Consider the following 21,302-nt stretch of genomic DNA (forward strand, 5'->3'; position numbering starts at 1 on the left):
GTTTGCTTGGTGGGTGAGGGACAGGGGGCATAGTGTTTGCTTGGTGGGCGAGGGACAGGGGGCATAGTGTTTGCTTGGGGGGTGAGGGACAGAGGGCATAGTGTTTGGTTGGGGGTGAGGGACAGGGGGCATAGTGTTTGCTTGGTGGGTGAGGGACAGGGGGCATAGTGTTTGGTTGGGGGTGAGGGACAGGAGGCATAGTGTTTGGTTGGGGGGTGAGGGACAGGGGGCATAGTGTTTGCTTGGTGGGTGAGGGACAGGGGGCATAGTGTTTGCTTGGTGGGTGAGGGACAGGGGGCATAGTGTTTGCTTGGTGGGTGAGGGACAGGGGGCATAGTGTTTGCTTGGGGGGTGAGGGACAGAGGGCATAGTGTTTGGTTGGGGGTGAGGGACAGGGGGCATAGTGTTTGCTTGGGGGGTGAGGGACAGGAGGCATAGTGTTTGGTTGGGGGTGAGGGACAGGGGGCATAGTGTTTGCTTGGGGGTGAGGGACAGGGGGCATAGTGTTTGCTTGGGGGGTGAGGGACATGGGGCATAGTGTTTGCTTGGGGGTGAGGGACAGGGGGCATAGTGTTTGCTTGGGGGTGACAGGGCCATGGGGCATAGTGTTTGGTTGGGGGTGAGGGATAGGGGGCATAGTGTTTGCTTGGTGGGTGAGGGACAGGGGGCATAGTGTTTGGTTGGGGGTGAGGGACAGGGGGCATAGTGTTTGCTTGGTGGGTGAGGGACAGGGGGCATAGTGTTTGCTTGGTGGGTGAGGGACAGGGGGCATAGTGTTTGCTTGGGGGGTGAGGGACAGAGGGCATAGTGTTTGGTTGGGGGTGAGGGACAGGGGGCATAGTGTTTGCTTGGGGGTGAGGGACAGGAGGCATAGTGTTTGGTTGGGGGTGAGGGACAGGGGGCATAGTGTTTGCTTGGGGGTGAGGGACAGGGGGCATAGTGTTTGCTTGGGGGGTGAGGGACAGGGGGCATAGTGTTTGCTTGGGGGTGAGGGACAGGGGGCATAGTGTTTGCTTGGGGGTGACAGGGCCATGGGGCATAGTGTTTGGTTGGGGGGTGAGGGATAGGGGGCATAGTGTTTGGTTGGGGGTGACAGGGCCATGGGGCATAGTGTTTGGTTGGGGGTGAGGGATAGGGGGCATAGTGTTTGCTTGGTGGGTAAGGGACAGGGGGCATAGTGTTTGCTTGGTGGGTGAGGGACAGGGGGCATAGTGTTTGCTTGGGGGGTGAGGGACAGAGGGCATAGTGTTTGGTTGGGGGTGAGGGACAGGGGGCATAGTGTTTGCTTGGGGGGTGAGGGACAGGAGGCATAGTGTTTGGTTGGGGGTGAGGGACAGGGGGCATAGTGTTTGGTTGGGGGTGAGGGACAGGGGGCATAGTGTTTGGTTGGGGGTGAGGGACAGGGGGCATAGTGTTTGGTTGGGGGTGACAGGGCCATGGGGCATAGTGTTTGGTTGGGGGTGAGGGACAGGGGGCATAGTGTTTGGTTGGGGGTGAGGGACAGGGGGCATAGTGTTTGCTTGGTGGGTGAGGGACAGGGGGCATAGTGTTTGCTTGGTGGGTGAGGGACAGGGGGCATAGTGTTTGCTTGGGGGGTGAGGGACAGAGGGCATAGTGTTTGGTTGGGGGTGAGGGACAGGGGGCATAGTGTTTGCTTGGGGGGTGAGGGACAGGAGGCATAGTGTTTGGTTGGGGGTGAGGGACAGGGGGCATAGTGTTTGGTTGGGGGTGAGGGACAGGGGGCATAGTGTTTGGTTGGGGGTGACAGGGCCATGGGGCATAGTGTTTGGTTGGGGGTGAGGGATAGGGGGCATAGTGTTTGCTTGGTGGGTAAGGGACAGGGGGCATAGTGTTTGCTTGGTGGGTGAGGGACAGGGGGCATAGTGTTTGGTTGGGGGTGAGGGACAGGGGGCATAGTGTTTGGTTGGGGGTGAGGGACAGGGGGCATAGTGTTTGCTTGGTGGGTGAGGGACAGGGGGCATAGTGTTTGCTTGGGGGGTGAGGGACAGGGGGCATAGTATTTGGTTGGGGGTGAGGGACAGGGGGCATAGTGTTTGCTTGGGGGGTGAGGGACAGGAGGCATAGTGTTTGGTTGGGGGTGAGGGACAGGGGGCATAGTGTTTGCTTGGTGGGTGAGGGACAGGGGGCATAGTGTTTGCTTGGGGGGTGAGGGACAGGGGGCATAGTGTTTGCTTGGGGGGTGAGGGGGACAGGGGGCATAGTGTTTGGTTGGGGTGAGGGACAGGGGGCATAGTGTTTGCTTGGGGGGTGAGGGACAGGAGGCATAGTATTTGGTTGGGGGTGAGGACAGGGGGCATAGTGTTTGCTTGGGGGTGAGGGACAGGGGGCATAGTGTTTGCTTGGGGGGTGAGGGACAGGGGGCATAGTGTTTGCTTGGGGGGTGAGGGGGACAGGGGGCATAGTGTTTGGTTGGGGGTGAGGGACAGGGGGCATAGTGTTTGCTTGGGGGGTGAGGGACAGGGGGCATAGTGTTTGGTTGGGGGTGAGGGACAGGGGGCATAGTGTTTGCTTGGGGGTGTGGGACAGGGGGCATAGTGTTTGCTTGGGGGGTGAGGGACAGGGGGCATAGTGTTTGCTTGGGGGGTGAGGGATAGGGGGCATAGTGTTTGCATGCAATAACTAAATCGAAATAAATTATAACAATGGAAAATGAGTAGTAAAAAATGTAAGTTTGAAATGCAATAAAAATAGTTACCCCTCAAAAACATATTCTTTTTCCATGTGTTTAATACAAATTGGGGGTTGAAAAAGCCTCCTGACATGTCCCGCCTACCGCCCCGCCCACTTTTACTTTTCGGCCCACTATAGCCCTCATGTAAGGTACTTTCGGCCCTCTGTCAAAATCAGTTGTGCACCCCTGGTGTAGGGGGTTCCAGGGCAAGGGAAGGCCCCCTGATGCCTTCAGAGTCACACAGGGACTGCAGAGGACACTGCTACTGCTATTCTATAGTTGGGGCATCACCATAATTTCCAACAAGTGTTTTGGGGCCTTTTTCTAAGGGGGATTCAGGCTTGCTTCCATAACAATGGAAAGAAGCTCGAGTTCCCCTAGAAACAGGTCCAAAAACATGCTTATATCAACAACAATGGTGAGAGGGGGTTACTAATCCAACACTAGGAGTATGAGAGCAGGTGAAGGTGAGTACAAATAAAAAGTGTTGGTATGTAGGCCTGAAGTAAGTAAAATAAAAAAATATTTTGTATGTATATGCATATTATGTGTGAGACTGATGGTGTGTTTGTATGTGTGTGAGCATGTTTGTGTGCGTGTGCATGCATGCCTCTGTGTGTGTGCTTCTGTTTGTGTTTGTGTGTGTGTGTGCGTGCGCGCGCCTGAGTGTGTGCTTCTGTGTGTTTGTTTGTGTATGAGAGATGGAGTCTCTGTGCAGGAGACTGACTGGCTGTGTGTATTTATTTATTTATTTGTAAAGCGCGTAGGCCCAGAGGCAACCAGTTACTTGAAACATCATCTTAAAAGAGTAACAACCACTCTGGAACAGACATAAATACAGGGGCTAAATGCTAATTAATAGCACCGAAGGATTTGGATGTGTGTGTAATATCCTAAGGACAGATTACCATTCCACACCACCCCATACAACTCAACACCACACAACCCCAACTCACTACACATTACTCTACCGCACACAACCCCACACCATTGTACACCACTCCACCTCATCACACTCTGTCCCACACCAATCTACCCACAGCATCCCACTCCACCCCACATATCTTCACACCTCACACTACTCTAAACCATCCCACCCCTATCTATACTATCCCATCCCACTACATGCCACCCCAAACCATACATGCCACACTACTCCATAACACTCACCGCACTCTACATGACTTCACCACACCCAAACTCAAACTTCCCTCACAACTCTACATTATGTCACTTTACAACCCTTGTTCCACCCCAGACCACACCACTCCAGACCATTTCACAATATATCACTCTATTCCACCCCAATCCACACCATCCAAGCAAACCTCACCCAGTCAATCACACACCACTTAACACCACTTCGCCAACATCACTCCACCAAACTCCACCAGACCCCTCAATTGAAACCCCTTTCCCCCAGCCCACACCAGTATCCCCTACATCTCCCCTCACCATCTCACCCTACCACTGGCCAACAACACCCTACTCCACCCCATCACTCCACTCTAAAACCCTCCAGACCACTCCAGACTATTCCATATCACCCCACTCCACCCCAGTGCACTCCACTCCATTCGCCTCTATTCCAAACAAACCCTACATTACTTTACCCCAGTCACATTCACACACTACTGAACCCCACTCCATACAACATTCCAACCCACTCCAAACCACATAACCCACTTGTCACCACTCCATGCACACTACTGTACCCCACCCCACAATGACCCACATCATTCCACAGAGCTCTATACAGTATCATTCCACCCCACACCACACCATTCCACCCCACCCTATACTACTCCACAGATTGATATCCCCACACCATGTGTGAGGTTGGCCTCAAGGAAGGAGAGACAGGCAACAGATTCAATGCGTACCAAAATGTGTTTATTAAAGAAAATGTCAGGACAGTTTAAGGCCTAACCTGCCCTATGCTGAGGTGGGATTTCTCCAACTAAAGAAACTAAGGATAGTCTATCGCCATAAGTTCAACTCAAAAGGCTGTCTGTGTTCAAACCCTATGCTTGCCCTCACAACTAAGACAAAACAATGTGTAGGGATATCAACCATAAACTAAAGTGTTCCAAAAGAAATGCTCTGAGCTATTTCCAGCTCAGGGTTAATCTTCAGCTTCTTTTCCCCAAATGTCACCACAATGTTCAATTTACCTTTTTTTGACTTGAAGGAATACAGTTCACACCTTTGTAAATGTCAGAATGCCCTTACCCAAGGTAAATAGAGTTCCAGGGCAGCACGCCTCAGGGTTCCCTTCCCCAAGTCCAATGTCAAAAAAGGAAGTATATTGAAGCTTTTGTCTTTTAATGAGTTCCAACAATTCTTTACAGCTCGGGGTTGCCTTCCCCAAGTCTTATATGCACCAACGGCATTTTTTCTTTTTGACACAATAGCAAGCTTCCTTGTTGGCATATAGGGGTTCTCTGGTCTTGGCGCAATTGTTAGACCAAACGTTCCACCCAATACAGGTCACGCAACCAGGAACCTTGCATTAGCTTTCAGCAGTTCATTATTCAACATGTAGGAATTCTCTGGTCTGGGCGCAGTTGATGGATCGCACAATCCACCCATTACAGGTCACACAACCAGGAACTTCAAGGTCTCTTTGAGTAGTTCAATATTCATCTAAACAAGTGGTTTTTCAAATGCAGCTCCACAACCACCACTTTCTCATCCTTGACTTCAACTCTGCAGTCATAGGTATTCATCCAACTTAGTTTCCTATTTTCTTTCAGGTCATAGTTCAATATTAGTATATTTTTATTTGCATTCAACTTAGTATCCAATGTTAGCTGTTTCATGCAATTGAACATTCAAAATGAGCAATTTTGCCTTTCCTTTCACTTGGGTATTCAATAAATGCAGGCAGTTTTGCTTGTTTCATTCTGTTCTGGGATAGGCGTTCCCTCCTGAAAGGAGGGTGTGAAATACTGCATCCTACCTAAGGGCATCCCATTTCCAATCCCCAAGGACCCTCCGCCGAGGTGGTCCTCCCTCACTTATCCAATCCCAGCGGTAGGATCCAAAAGCGCTGGATTTTCCCTCGCCACCTGTATAGAGGTTTCAAGGGGAGTAGATGTGAGAATGCCCTCATGTTTCTCACACATGCCACCCTAACCCAAATCACTCCACCCCTTCCCATTTCACACCACTCCATCCCAGAACCCACACCATTCATCGCCAATTCACCCCACACTGCCAAACTCATCACATGCCTTTACCTCATCAGTCCTCATCATTTCACCATTCCACACCACCTACTACTACTCTACACCCCACAGCACTCCACCACACATCAGTTCAGACCATTAAATACCAACTAGTCTACACCAATCTTCACCGCCCAACACCTCTCTATACACACTAACCAGCACCACTGCACCCCACATAACCCCTATACACCACCCACATCACTCCACACTCTCACCTCAAGCACACCCCACTCCACATCACTTCACTTTACCCCACACTATCCCCACACAACTATACCCACATCATCCTAATCCACCCATACCAGTCCACCTCATAACTTTACCACATCACCCACCCTATACCACTCTACACCAATCCATAACACTCAACTGCTCCTGCCAAACAACTTTCCACACCAGTCAACACCATGCCAGCCCACACAATGCTACACCCCCATCCCATCACACTTCAGACAATTTCCCACTACTCTATTCAACCCCACTCCACACCACTCAGATCCACTCCTCTCAAACCCACACCACTTCACTCAGTCCCATACCACTCTATGCCATTACACCCCAGACCACTACACTCAACCCCACTCCACCACACCCCACACCACTCCACCTCCCTCACCATTACACCACTCCATTCAACCCTCATTCCACCGCTAATCACCACACCCTACACCTTGTTTCATGTCTCCACCCCTGTTTCATGACCCCACTCCACCCTAAACCAACACCGACATACTCAACCCCACACCATCCCACCCTACCACATCACTCCATTCACCTCCACAACACACATTTTCACCCTGCATCCCCCAACCCAACTTCACCCCCACTGTACTCCAGACTAATACCCTTCACCCCATCCCAGTCCACTTCACACCATACCATAACACTTTACACCACCCACATCACTCTACCCCAACGTACACAACTTCACACCACTCCACTCAACCCCACTCCACCCCATTTTATACCACTCCATCCCACAACACTCACCAGCATTCTGCACCATTCCAGTGCCTCCACACCCGTCTACACCACACCACCCACACCACTCTGCATCACCCCTCTATCTGTTCCCACCAACACACCCACCCAGCTCCCTTCTCCCTTCAGCCTCTCACCCGAGCTTAACTCTTCTCCCTTGGTCCCTAGTTCCCTCTTAAAATCACCATGCTTACCTTAAAAAGTTCCACACATGTCTGCAAGTTGCTGTATGCTGACACATAACTTTAGTTATACACTTACTAAAAAGTCTACCTACTATATCCATCTACTATGTTAATTAATAATGTGATATGTCTGCAAACACTAACTTGCAGACATGTTTGAAATTACTGCTGGAGCCCAAGCCTTTATTGCATTCTTACATAGGAATGTAAGATACGATGTACAACTGCAAAAGCCCAAATTATTGGCTATACCAAAGCTTGTTTATCATTGTCTTCTTGAGCACAGAAATATGATTTTTATTTTGCATAGTCTTCAATTGCATTCTTTGTGTATGCCAGACTGTATCCATTAGAAAATCAAAGGTAGTAGTTGGATTTGTGGGCTCCATTTTGCAGTCTTGCAAGCTCACAATAAACCACAGGCCCATCTTGAATTTCCAATTGGGAATAGTGGTAAGCCCTTGTCAAGGTATAAACTGAGGAGTGAAGTGACACCAGATGTTTTTGGGTGGTGAAAACAAACATCAGGGCGATATGTGTCGCTCCATATGTGAAACCAACCTTGCTTATTTTTTTTAAAAATGAACCTTCTTCCGAAAAAGAAGACCAGACTCTATCGAACCATGCATGATTATAAAATGTATCTTTTGGAATAATGAACATATCTAGTGAATGTCTTAGTTCTGTAGAAGGCTGGGCAATTAGATATCCATCAGTCTAAACGTTAGTCAACGAGATACACATTAAGCAGTACGTTTAATGTAAATTGTTAAGTCAGTTGTTTGCTGTATGTTATCTTGACATTAACTGAATGGTCATATATGTTTGTGCTCTTTGCAAAGCAACCACCTGTACAAATACCTCTGAGGTCAGAAAATCCATTATTCTCTCTCTCTCTCTCTCTCTCTCTCTCTCTCTCTCTGTCTCTCTGTCTCTCTCTCTCTCTCTCTCTCTCTGTCTCTCTCTGTCTCTCTGTCTCTCTCTCTCTCTCTCTCTCTCTCTCTGTCTATATACATGCATACCAATGTTACTAAACCTATTCGTTTTGTTGGAATATGTTGAGAATTGTGAATATGTACAAGCATGCCCTTATCCCCTTTAAAAAACAAAAACAAGTGCCTTTCCCCAGCAGCACAGCTATAAACAGGGAAATCCCAGCCCCCTTCGCCAAAGTAAGCTGACAATTGGAACCTTTTTTATGTTTGAAAACTTGAGTCCATCATTGCATATTTCACTTTTGTTTTCTGATAACCAAAATAACCCTTTACATGACTGATGTCAATTCTTGTTATGTCATCAGGGTTGAAGGTCACATGGCATCACTTCCTGTGATATCCTCGAGGCCATGTAATATCACTGTCTGTTGTAGATGTGGATGAATATATAACTCACAAACATATAGTCATTGAAGGGGCATCATGGCACAGAATGTCTTAAGTAAAATAAACACCTTGCAGGATCTTGTCTGTTCAGAAAGCGCAATCATGACATTGCCCAGGAATCAGGAAGGTTTACATGTTTTCCTGAATACAACATGCTCTTCAAGAAGGCGTAGTGATAATGGCAGTGTTCCATAACCTTGCTGCCTACAGGGAAAAGGAACGCCTGCCCCATTTTTGATACTTGAACCTGGGGATTATCAATAAGCTTGCAGAAGCTGATCTCAATATAATGTGTCAAGCGACTCCAAATAAATCAAGGTCCTCTACAATATTAGGGTTCATGAGCCAGACAAAGGACTTTCAGTTCTACTTGTTTTGCCACTGGTAACTAATGGAGGTTGCAAAGACCTGCAGAGATATAATCACAACGACTCAAGCGAAACAGCATCCTGGTGGCTGCAATCTGAATATACTACAGTTTAGCCAAGAGCTTTTTTAGGCAAACCCAGGTAAACTGAGTTGAAATAATCGAGGCAACTGGCATCTAACACATTCATTAATTGGACGTTGGTGGGAAAAGTCACATAGTCCAGGAACATTTTGAGAGTTATTATTTGAAAACAAAGACGAATTGTCAGTTTACTTATCTGTGTGTGTATCCAAATACCTAGGGCATAGCCAGAGTGATGAGGGTCAATATTTGACGCACCACATCTTGTCGACATCAGTGTTACTGGAGGTGGCTGCTGGCACAGTGTTTAAAGGCTTCCGACAGATAAGACTGTCAGCTGTTTGGACATTAAGCGGAAGTCGATTTGCGTTAATCCATCCCCTGCCCTGCGCCATGCAATATGTAAAACATTCCAATGCAGCCTCTTCAAAACTTCCAAAGCCGAGAGTAATCTGTATGTCATCCACAGACATAATAAAAAAAGCAAAGGACTCAGTGAAGAGTCCTGGGGAACTTTGCATGACCTAAGTCTCTGGGACAAATAAAAAGGCAGAAGAGATGCTGTTTGGCCTCGACTCGTCAAAAAAGACTTCAGCCACTTCCAAGCTCTGGCTCTTATGCCCATCTTAAACAAACGCCCCAATAGAATTTCATGATCTACCGCACGGTTGTCCAACTACCGGCCTCGAGGGCCAGATCCATGTGCGATTTTCAGGCTACCACTCATTAATATTCTTGAGCTACATTTGCATACAATGATTCTAAACGCATGCACATTTTTGCTCATGAATATTAATGTGGGATATCCTGGGAGCCCTTCAGGGTTCCGGCCCTCAAGGCCTGGAGTTGGACAACCGTGATGGAAGGCCAGGGAGAGATCCAGCAACACGAGGGCACCCGTTTTTCCTCTGTGCACCCATAATCTGAGATCAGCAAGTGCAGCCAAGAACACAGGTCCTGTGTTTCGAAATGGCCAAAAGCCAGCTCGCGGCTCATCAATCTATCCGTCCGACATCATCAGAGGAAAATCCTTTGATGTCACGTATGGATGGACATGCATGATATTTGGCACTCAGTCCCTTCAAACATAGGTTCGGAGGTCAGTGTACTGAACACACATGATAATGGGCATACGTGTGGGCGAACACTTGCCGGGTATTATCAGAGGGTGTTGACTGTAAGAGCCTGCCTGGTCTCTAATTTCTAAGACTGATTTATACCGATGAGAGTCCACTTACTAAGCCTCTAAGTGGTCTTTCGTAATATTGAATATGAAATTCAACACAGTGGCCCTCATTACGAGTCGGGCGGTACAGGGTTAACGGCACTGGTAAAGGTGCCGGTGCCGTCAACCCTGTACCGCCCGATTCTGAGTTCCCCTCGCGGGACCCGCTCTGCACGTCTGGTCTCACCAGTCGTGCAGAGTGGGTCCTGCGAGGGGAAGAGGGAGCAAAGAACGGGCCAACTCGTAATGGCCCATTGTTTGCTCCCTCTCCCATTCCGATTCAGCCCTATGGGGGCTGAAATGGGAATGGGGAAGAACCGGGTCCGGATCCTCGGAGGGAGGAATTACCGGGCCTTCGACCTCGGAATGGCCTGGTAAATCCTCATTCCGAGGACCCGGACCCGACTAACAGGGTAATTCATAGAATTTCGCAGAAAAGTGTCGCAAGCGGCTGGCGCAGAGTGTCCGCGTGCGATTGTCTGCGCCAGGCACGTGCGCTAAAACCGGTTTCCGCGCACAGCGTATTCATGGATTTTAGGCTCCCAAACCAGCCGTGGCGCAGAGTATCGCAGCGACCCTGCAGCAGCGCCAGTAACGCCCCCAAGAACGCCCTCGCGCAAGGAAAAGCCATCAAAATCGTTAAATCATCGCAAAGGGCTGCGCTAACCCTGGACCAGTTTACAGGGCTGACAAACAAGGAACGCAAAGCGGGTAACGTGCATATCAGGGGTACGCGTGAAGTTATACACGCGATTAGCCAGGGTGCCAGGGTACGTGTATTTCAGGGGTGCGCGGGAAGTTCAACACGCGATAGTCCAGGGAACGTGTATTACAGGGGTACGCGGGAAGTGCAACACGCGATTGTCCAGGGAACGTGTATTACAGGGGTACGCGGGAAGTTCAACACGCGATTGTCCAGGGAACGTGTATTACAGGGGTACGCGGGAAGTCTTACATGCGATTAGCCAGGGCACGTGTAATACAGGGGTACGCGGGAATTATCACACGCGATTTGGCAGGGTACGTGAATTACAGGGTTGCGTGGGAATTATCACACGCCATTTTGCTGGGTACGTGTATTACAGGGGTGCGTGGGAATTATCACACGCCATTTTGCTGGGTACGTGTATTACAGGGGTGTGTGGGAATTATCACACGTGATTAGGCTGGGTGGGTCCTCACAGGTGTTCCCTGTACACCCTCCACGGCCCCTGCAGGCAGCCCACAAAACAGGGGACTACCCTGCACACCTGCTCATGTCCCCCTGCACCCCCACCCCCCAGCCACCAGGGGCACCCACCACCAGACCCCCACCCATGTCTCCTACCACCCCCACCCCACAGCAGTGCAGGGGCAGCCTCCACCAGGCCCCCACTCATGTCTCCCACCACCCCCACCCCCCAGCCACCAGGGGCAGCCTCCACCGGGCCCCCACTCATGCCCGACTCATGTCTCCCACCACCCCCACCCCCCAGCACTGTGGGGCACCTGCCAGCAGGCCCCAACCCATGTCACCCACCACCCCCACCCCCCAGCAGTGCAGGGGCATCCTCCACCAGGCCCACACTCATGTCCCCTATCACCCCCACCCCCCAGCAGTGCAGGGGCAGCCTCCACCAGGCCCCCACTCATGTCTCCCAGCGTGCTACGTGTATTCCAGGGGTGCGCGGGAAGTTCCACTCGCGAATAGCCTGGGCGCGTGTATTTCAGGGGTGCGCGGGAAGTTCCACACGCGAATAGCCTGGGCGCGTGTATTTCAGGGGTGCGCGGGAAGTTCCTCACGCGAATAGCCTGGGCGCGTGTATTTCAGGGGTGCGCGGGAAGTTCCACACGCGAATAGCCTGGGCGCGTGTATTTCAGGGGTGCTTGGGAATTATCACACGCGATTAGGTTGGGTGGGTCCTCACAGGTGTTCCCTGTACAACCTCCACGGCCCCTGCAGGCAGCCCACAAAACAGGGGACTACCCTGCACACCTGCTCATGTCCCCCTGCACCCCCACCCCCCAGCCACCAGGGGCACCCACCACCAGGCACCCACCCATGTCCCCTACCACCCCCACCCCCCAGCAGTGCAGGGGCAGCCTCCACCAGGCACCCACTCATGTCCCCTATCACCCCCACCCCCCAGCCACCAGGGGCACCCACCACCAGGCCCCCACCCATGTCTCCTACCACCCCCACCCCCCAGCAGTGCAGGGCCAGCCTCCACCAGGCACCCACTCATGTCTCCCACCACCCCCAGCCCCCCAGTCACCAGGGGCACCCTCCACCAGGCCCCCACTCATGTCTCCCACCACCCCCACCCCCCAGCAGTGCAGGGGCAGCCCCCACCAGGCCCCCACTCATGTCCCCTATCACCCCCACCCCCCCAGTCACCAGGGGCACCCTCCACCAGGCCCCCACTCATGTCTCCCACCACCCCCACCCCCCAGTCACCAGGGGCACCCTCCACCAGGCCCCCACCCATGTCTCCCACCACCCCCACCCCCCCAGTCACCAGGGGCACCCCCACCAGGCCCCCACCCATGTCTCCCACCACCCCCACCCCCCAGCCACCAGGGGCACCCACCACCAGGCCCCCACCCATGTCTCCTACCACCCCCACCCCCCAGCAGTGCAGGGGCAGCCTCCACCAGGCACCCACTCATGTCCCCTATCACCCCCACCCCCAGCCACCAGGGGCACCCACCACCAGGCCCCCACCCATGTCTCCTACCACCCCCACCCCCCAGCAGTGCAGGGCCAGCCTCCACCAGGCCCCGACTCATGTCTCCCACCACCCCCACCCCCCCAGTCACCAGGGGCACCCTCCACCAGGCCCCCACTCATGTCTCCCACCACCCCCACCCCCCCAGTCACCAGGGGCACCCTCCACCAGGCCCCCACTCATGTCTCCCACCACCCCCACCCCCCAGTCACCAGGGGCACCCTCCACCAGGCCCCCACTCATGTCTCCCACCACCCCCACCCCCCAGCAGTGCAGGGGCAGCCCCCACCAGGCCCCCACTCATGTCCCCTATCACCCCCACCCGCCCAGTCACCAGGGGCACCCTCCACCAGGCCCCCACTCATGTCTCCCACCACCCCCACCCCCCCAGTCACCAGGGGCACCCTCCACCAGGCCCCCACCCATGTCTCCCACCACCCCCACCCCCCCAGTCACCAGGGGCACCTTCCACCAGGCACCCACCCATGTCACCCACCACCCCCACCCCCCAGCAGTGCAGGGGCAGCAGGCAGTCAGGCAGCAGCAGGTGGGAGCGTGCTCGGGCTCTGGGGGGCAGTAGTTCGGCCTTCCGGGCAGGAGCGTGGTATTCCGTGTGCGTACGCGTGGCCAGCTTGGTACGGAGTGATTTGGCACGTGAAAATCCTGCACGTCAGAGTGAAAACTGAGGAAAGGCCCTCAGCGCGTAAGCGCGTCTGTGACGTGACCCGCACAGGTGTTTCCCACACAGCACGTGATGACAGAGCACACGTGGAAAGACTGCACGTCAGAGTGTAATCGCGTGTGATTGGTGGAAATGGCCCTACACGCAGAAGTGACAAAGCATGTAATTGGTGGAAATGGCCCTAGCGCGTACACACCGCGTAAGTGACGCTGGACGTGTGGGCCTGTATAAAAGGTACGTGTAGAACACGTTTTCCTTGTACGTGCTTTTCGTGGAGAGCGAGTGGGTGAATTCTGTACTTCTTGTCGTTTCACACGCGATTTACTTCACGGCGTTTCAAGTTCGTATTCCCTGTTACCTCTGACAGCTTTTTCTCTTTTTTCTCTTTTACTGGTTCACCTGGGCCTGTTCCCTCAAACAGTGTTCCCTTCTACTGTTGTCCTGTCTCCTCAGACAGCGTACAAATCTTCTTTTGGCGGGGGTGTTGCCAACCAAACGTGCTCCTTTTACACGCTCGTTTACCAGGCAGACGGTGAGTCACGCACGTATCTAACATCTGTGCTTGCCCCGTGTGTAGCCTACCCCTTCAGAGGTCATTCTAGGCTGCGTGTGACACGCATACGTTCATTCTTGTGTTACTGGGTGCCACAGCGTAGTGCAGGTTTTTCTTTCTGCACACGTGGTCTAGGAGGGGTTGCGTGCACGTCATCTCCCTTTTTTGGGCCTCCTGTGCGTTGCGTGACCCGTCATCTTTCCCCAGGGGTTACAATCAGCCTTGCTAGAGCACAAGGGTACAATTACCATCTGGTACCCAACCCCTTTGACCCCCAATTGCCCAGGACAATAGTCTACATCCACTCCCATACGCACATTAACATCAGTGCCATGGCTGGGAGGCGAGGATTCCGTAAGGGTGGCAAAGGTGGAAGAGCCACAAGTGGTGGCCGTGGTGGATCCGGTAGGGGACGTGGTCGTAACTTGCAGGGTGAGCCTGTCCCCCCATGTGTGGAGGACCAGTCACGGGCACCCATAATCACCCCCCTCCCCCCTCCCGTAGAGGCTGATGTGGGTGACACCATCCATGCTCAGCCCTTGTTGGACCAGCCCATTGTGGCACCAGACCTGGCTGACTCCATGGCTGACTTCCAGGTCAGCAGGGCTACGACACGTGCGCTGGTGCACGTTGATGCCATCATGCCACGTGGATCTGGGGCAGCAAGGTCATCTGCTGCACCAAGGAGGCAGGGCGGAGAGGCTGCAGGGGCAGCTGCGGCTCCATCCACCCCAGCCCTCACACACCCAGCCAGGACAGTGTCGGTCCTAGTCCATGCTGCTGACATTCCCCCTGACACCATCACACTAGAGCCAATGCCTGCACCAACTCCCATGCTGAGTGTGCAATCCCACACTCCTGATACAGAGTCCACCAGGGCTCCTGCCCCTAGTGTCCAGAGCGGCGCAGGACACTCAGGATCACCACCACCTTCCAAGCGGAAGAGGAAGAGTGCTCGTCCGGCACAGGCTGATGCCCCAGACACGGCTACACAGCGCGGCCCGTCCAGGAAGCCCAGCTTCACGGATGACGAACTGAATGCACTTGTCGAGTATGTGTCCGGACATGACAACGAGATGGTCATTGTTGCAGGATCCAAGACCACACCTGCACAACGCCAGGCACACTGGCAGACCGTTGCGGACATCGTAAGTGCCCTTGGAATCGTGAGGCGCACAGCCAATGATTGCTATAAGCGCTGGAATGACCTAAAGCGCAGGGCAAAGAGTAAGCTGGCCTCAAGTCATGCCGCAACTCTAGTGACTGGAGGTGGGTCTCCAGTAGTAGACATGGAAATCACTCCACATGAGTCAGTCGCTGGGACCTACGTCACGGAGGAACAGATCCAAGGCGTGGGAGATCTGGCTGATTACGAGGCATTGTCCGGTGAGTGCACATGCATGTGTGTGTCATCCATGTGCATGGTGTGTGTGTGAGGGCTTCTGTTTGTGTGCCAGGTGAGAGTGTGTGCGCCTGAGTCGTATGGGTCAGCCATGTGCTTCATGCAATACTTCCTGCGCAGCTGCATTTGGCCATAGCAGTATCCCTTCTGCCAACAGTAGACATCTAGCCCAACTGCACGCCAGTTGCCCTTGAAGTGTCACCTTGCCACAACATTGTTGCTTATTTTTCACTGTTCATTCAGTCAGATTGTTTGCATTCCCCCACTTTTACTAGCCATGTCGCTGTCCACTAGTCACATGTCTGATATGGCAATGGTGAAGTGTAGTGACTTTGTTACCTGGATATCATTTGTACACACATGTCCCTGTGCAATTGGACCATTTCAGACTGGCAGCTCCAGGTGAAAAATCTGACCTGTTAGAATTAGAAAAGCAATTACATGCGGGAACTGGACTGAATGAATAGGTGCTGCCCTCCACTCCATCTTCACTCAATAGCAATGGTACATGCCATCTGTGCGATGGCATGTGTGTTTCACCTGGCAATCACAGGCCAATGTGTGATGCCACTGCCAGGCAGCATGCAGAAAATGTGTTCATTTTCCATCTTGGTGTCATCAGTGTGTGCCATTTGCCTGCACTTCATACGCAGTGAGGGTGCATGCATGGGAGGGTTTTAGTCATGTGGGACATGTGTCAATCAAGTACTGGGTCTCTTGCTTCTCAGCCCTCATTGTGTGCCATGGTGCTAATGCCTGTTTCCATTTCTTTGTTTTCATGTCTTTGCAGGGGAAGGCGCACCTGATACTGCTGGGGTTGTGGAGATGGTGCAGACCCAGGAGGGGTCCGAGGGCCGACCAACCACCAGTGAGGGACGTGGTGTGGTGGTGGGGGAGAACCTACAAGTGCTGCAGGTCGTGCTCTCAAGGGGTGTCTCTGGCTGCACCTCCCCCGAGCTGTACTCAGGTGTTGATTCGGATGAGACCTACGTGCCGTCGCAGGTGAGTGTTCCAGGGAGGAATTCTGTTCTGTCTCACCCACCTGCACCAGGGTCAGAACCCTCCATGGGGATGTCAGTGTTGGCAGCTACGCCTTCGGTGGTTACGGATGCAGGGTCACACTCCGCGACATCTGATCCTGTTCCTGGGCCAGCAGATCAGAGGGGGAATGCAGTCCTGCAGCCTCAGGCAGTGCCGGCACAGCAAGGCGCAGTTCGCCTTGCCCCAGACAGGTGTGGTGCCCGCCGACGTGGTGGCCGTACGCCACCCGGCAATACCGCATGGGAGCAATCCATTTACGGTATGGCAACCCAACAGGCTGCATCATCCGAGATGATGGCTCAGGCCATGGATAGGGTGGCCACTTCCATTGTCCCCCCAGAAAGGCTGATGGAGCGACTAGAGCAGGCAACCGACTCCATCTGCCAGTCACACAGGGAGGACATGTTGGGGTCCAACAGGGACAGGCGGGCGGCACTGGCGACTCTGCAGGAGGCCATCTCCATTGAGTCCCAGGGCCACAGGGAAGCCCTGAGGCAGGAGCTCCTTCACCTCAGGACGACTCTTGTTGAGCTTGAGGCTTCAACACACCAAAGGACAGAACAGCAGCTGGAGCGTCTCACCCGTACGCTCTCAGCTGAGATGCAGGCAACGAGGGCAGAGGTCCGGGCATCCCGTGAGTTGTTGCATGGGGACCTCCGCACACTCATCCTCCAGAACCAGACCTACCACACCCGCATGCTTGCAGCCATGGAGGAGCAGACTAGGGCCTTGCGTGGGCTGCCTCCTATAGTGCAACCACCTCCGGATGCAGCTGCACAGGGTGATAATAGCGACAGCAGGAATACTCCCACAACAGGGTAGCCGTGTGGGCCATGAGCCCATGGAGGTGTTTTATTTTCCCAGGATCCACGCAGGTGGGTTCTGGTGTGCATCCTGTCCTCGGACCTCCTGGGTGGCCTCCCCAACCCCCCCGGGCCCATCAATGGCCATTTTTGATTGTTTCTTATTTTTATTTTTATTGTTATTTCTTTTATTCCCTATTTTTTTGGGACGATTGGTTGGCTTCCGTGGTTCCTGTGGGCATACGCTGCATTGTGGCTGGGCACATGCAGGCTTGTAATGTATTTGGTTCAGATGCTTGGGTTTGAGTCACACACACCCCTCCTGCTTCCCGTTTCCATGGGCTTGCAAAGGGTGTGCCCAAGTGACAGTGAATTACACAGTGACGTTGGACTCCCATGAGCTGTGTGGGCAGTCTGTAGTCAATACTGTGTATACATTCCTAGTGCATATTGCTGTTGTGTTGTACACTGCATGTTGCATTGATGTGTAACTCATCTTCTGTGTCTACCTCCCAATTTGCAGGTCCCTTCCTCATGTCTACACAAGGACCTCTAGTCTGGAGATTGGGTCCATGTTGGCAGCAGTGCACCTACAACTCTACATGGCGCCAACACTGCACAGTTGGTAGTGGTGGGAGTGCAGGCATTTCCAGGTGGTGAGACTACTAATATGTAACATTTGTGATGTCATGTTAATGGTACTACGTGCTCAAGTATGTTGTTGGTCCGGCATTGCTGTGAGCATTTCAGGTGTTGCAGGTTTCTAATAGGGACACTGTACATAGTGAGACTAGTGTCATGTTGTGGGGATTACTTTGTTTACCTGCAATTAGCATGACATGGCACGGTGTGTCGTGTGGCGGTGCTGGGGTTGGGTTGGCTGACATGGCACTGTCCTCTTGTTGCATTTTGCAAGTGGGTAATCATTTTAGCTGCTTGAATGTGTAACTTCACAAAACTGCATTGGTGGTGTCTGTGTGGGTAGGGATGCACACATTGTGACACTTCCAGGTGAACAATCTCAGGCTGATATGGTATTCACGGTTCATTCTCCAGACATTCAGGATCAGTGTCAGGTTGAGTCATCATTGATTGTCAGATGGAATGTGCCAGGGCAGTGTGCACTCCACAGGGGTGTGATTTCTATGTGAAGTAATTAGCCACTAGCTGTGTACGGGCTGCCTCCCCCCGTGCCCTTTCCCCTCCCATGCGCAGCGGCTGTGCATGTGGTTGGGGATTTGGGGCCACCACCATGTCCACGGCCAGGCCTCGGCGTGTTGCAACGTTGTGCAGGACACATGCTGCCACTATGATCCTGCACACTACTGGGGGAGAGTATAACAGCTGCCCGCCAGAACGGTCAAGGGAGCGAAAGCGTGACTTTAGCACTCCGAATGTGTGCTCCACTATGCCCCGGGTCGTAATGTGGGCTGTGTTATATCTTACCTCGGGTGGCGTGGTGGGGTTCCGAATTGGCGTCATCATGTGGGGGCTGAGAGGGTAGGCACTGTCCCCTGTGGAGGTGGTGATTGGTATCATTGGTGGGGTTGTGACCTTGCTCAGTATCCAACATGCATGCATGTGCAGTGGCATACATACTCACCAAGCAGCCATGTATCGCCATGCCGCCCAGCTTCTAGGTCCCGGCTTAGGGTGGACATTCGGTAAATGAAGCTGTCGTGGGTGGAGCCGGGATAGTTGGCAAATACTGAGGTGATGATTCCCTTGGCATTACATGCTACCTGCACGTTGATGGAATGCCAGTGCTTGCGGTTCCTATAGATGTGCTCAGATGCCCTGGGGGGACGTAGAGCCACATGGGTGCAGTCGATGGCACCTAGCACTTTGGGGAATCGTGCCACACCGTAAAAATCCAGGGCGGCAGCATGCCTTTCTGCAGGTGTTTTGGGCAGGTATATGTGCCTGCGGACTGATGGGCGTGCAGTCATGATGTTCAAGACCTGGTGTAGGCAGCGTGACTGGGTGGCCTGTGACACCCACCCACTATGGCACTTGTCCGCTGAAATGATCCAGTGGCTAAGAAGTGCAGTACATTGAGGACCTTCTCCAGGGGGCTGAGTGCTTGGGAGCACAGGGTGGGTGATGTGAGGTCATCCTCCCACTCACTCACCAGGTCCAGTATAATGTGTGGTGGAAACCTGTACCTCCCATACACCTGGTCATCAGGCATCCCGAAAAGGCTGGTTCTGGGTGTGAATATTCTGGCCCTGACTATCCTCCTCCTCCTCCTTTGGTAGCCCACTGCCACTGCTGCTAGGAACGGTATGTTCATCCTGGCGTCTGAGCTTGTTATTGTTAAATTGCGCAAATTTATGCTTTGCGTGTGTTCTAGGCGAGCGTGTGACCCGCGCACCCCTGGAATCCAGTTCCCAGTCCAATAGCGTGTGGAAATTCACACGCACCACGGGATACAGCGTGTGACCCGCGCACCCCTGGAATCCAGTTCCCAGTCCAATAGCGTGTGGAAATTCACACGCACCACGGGATACAGGTTCGCTGACGTACTTGCGTGTGTAAGTGCCCGCGCACCCATTAAATACACGTACATAGGCCAATCGCGTGTACGCGCACTTTTGTCCAATTACACGCAATGACACTCTGACATGCAGTATTTCCACGTGTGCCCCGTCATCACGTGCTGAGTGGGGAACACCCGTGCGGGTCACGTCACAGACGCGCTTACGCGCTGAGGGACTCTGGTCCAATAGAATCGCGTATGCGTGCTGACACGCTTACGCGCTAAGGGCCTTTCCTCGGATTTCACGCTGACGTGCAGGATTTTCACGTGCCAAATCACTCCGTATCAAGCTGGCCACGCGAAAACACACGGAAGACCACGCTCCTGCCCAGAAGGCCGAGTTACTGCCCCCCAGTGCCCCGAGCAGCCTCCCACGTGCCATCTGCTGCTGCCTGCCTGCCTGCCTGCTGCCACCGTGCCCTGCCATTTGGTGCCTGCACATCAGCCATCTGCAGGGGTCCAGTTGCTGTGTCCACCCCTGCTGGAACTGAAGACTCCCGACTGGGATTACATCGCTCCACAGCCCAGCCCCAGGACCCAGTTGCCCACCCACACCTGCCTCTGGGGTTGCCATGTCGGGCACTTCCACATCTGGCACCAGTGGCAACCCCAGGCCAGAGGGGCAGAGGGGCACCAGCTTCACTGCCACCGAAGTTGGTGTCCTGGTGGAGCATGTCCTGGGGCAGTATGATGCTCTCTTTGGATCGTCCCGCGCCAGCAAGGAAGGACGGCAGAGGATCTGGGCCGACTGTGTGGTTGCCATCAACGCGGAGGGGGTGGCAACCCGCGACGTCCTGAAGATCAAGAAGCGCTGGGAGGACTTGAGGTCCAGGACCCTTGTGAAGGCCCGGTGCCTCGTGGAGGGGGGCCGGGGCCGCATGAGTTCCATCCAGATGAGGGTCCTGGAACGCGTACGCCCAGTGCTCCACGCCCAGATCCTTGAGAGGGAGGCCCGTCTGGAGTTGAGCGGTAAGTGTCCAAGCATTACTGTGTGAGACAGGGCATGTTGCGGTGTGCTGGTTCTATGATACTTGCCTGTATGTGTGCCATAGGCCATGTATGCATGTATGTGTGCAGGGACATCATGGTAATGCATGTGCGACCAGTGATGTGTGACCCACATGGTTGTTGCATGTGTTCAAATGCCGCATGGGGAGCCCTATGCAGATTTTGAACATGAGAGCATGCCAGTCTCTGTACCTGGACATGGGTGGGGGTGAGGGATGGGTGCTGATGCCAGGTACATATATGGTAGCCATGTCTGTGTGCCTGACCTGCGTGTCTGTGACTTGTGCATGCCATGGATGCATGACACATGTGTGTGACAATGCACAGATTCAGTGAAGCAGCCAAATTACCCTTGTATCCGCTGTGTTTGGTGTGTTTGGGGCCAGATGGGTGTGACTGAGGTGAAGTGTGTGCATG

Source organism: Ambystoma mexicanum, chromosome 12 (assembly GCF_040938575.1).
Source record: "Ambystoma mexicanum isolate Mex_15411 chromosome 12, UKY_AmexF1_1, whole genome shotgun sequence".
NCBI classification, from domain to species: Eukaryota; Metazoa; Chordata; class Amphibia; order Caudata; family Ambystomatidae; genus Ambystoma; species Ambystoma mexicanum.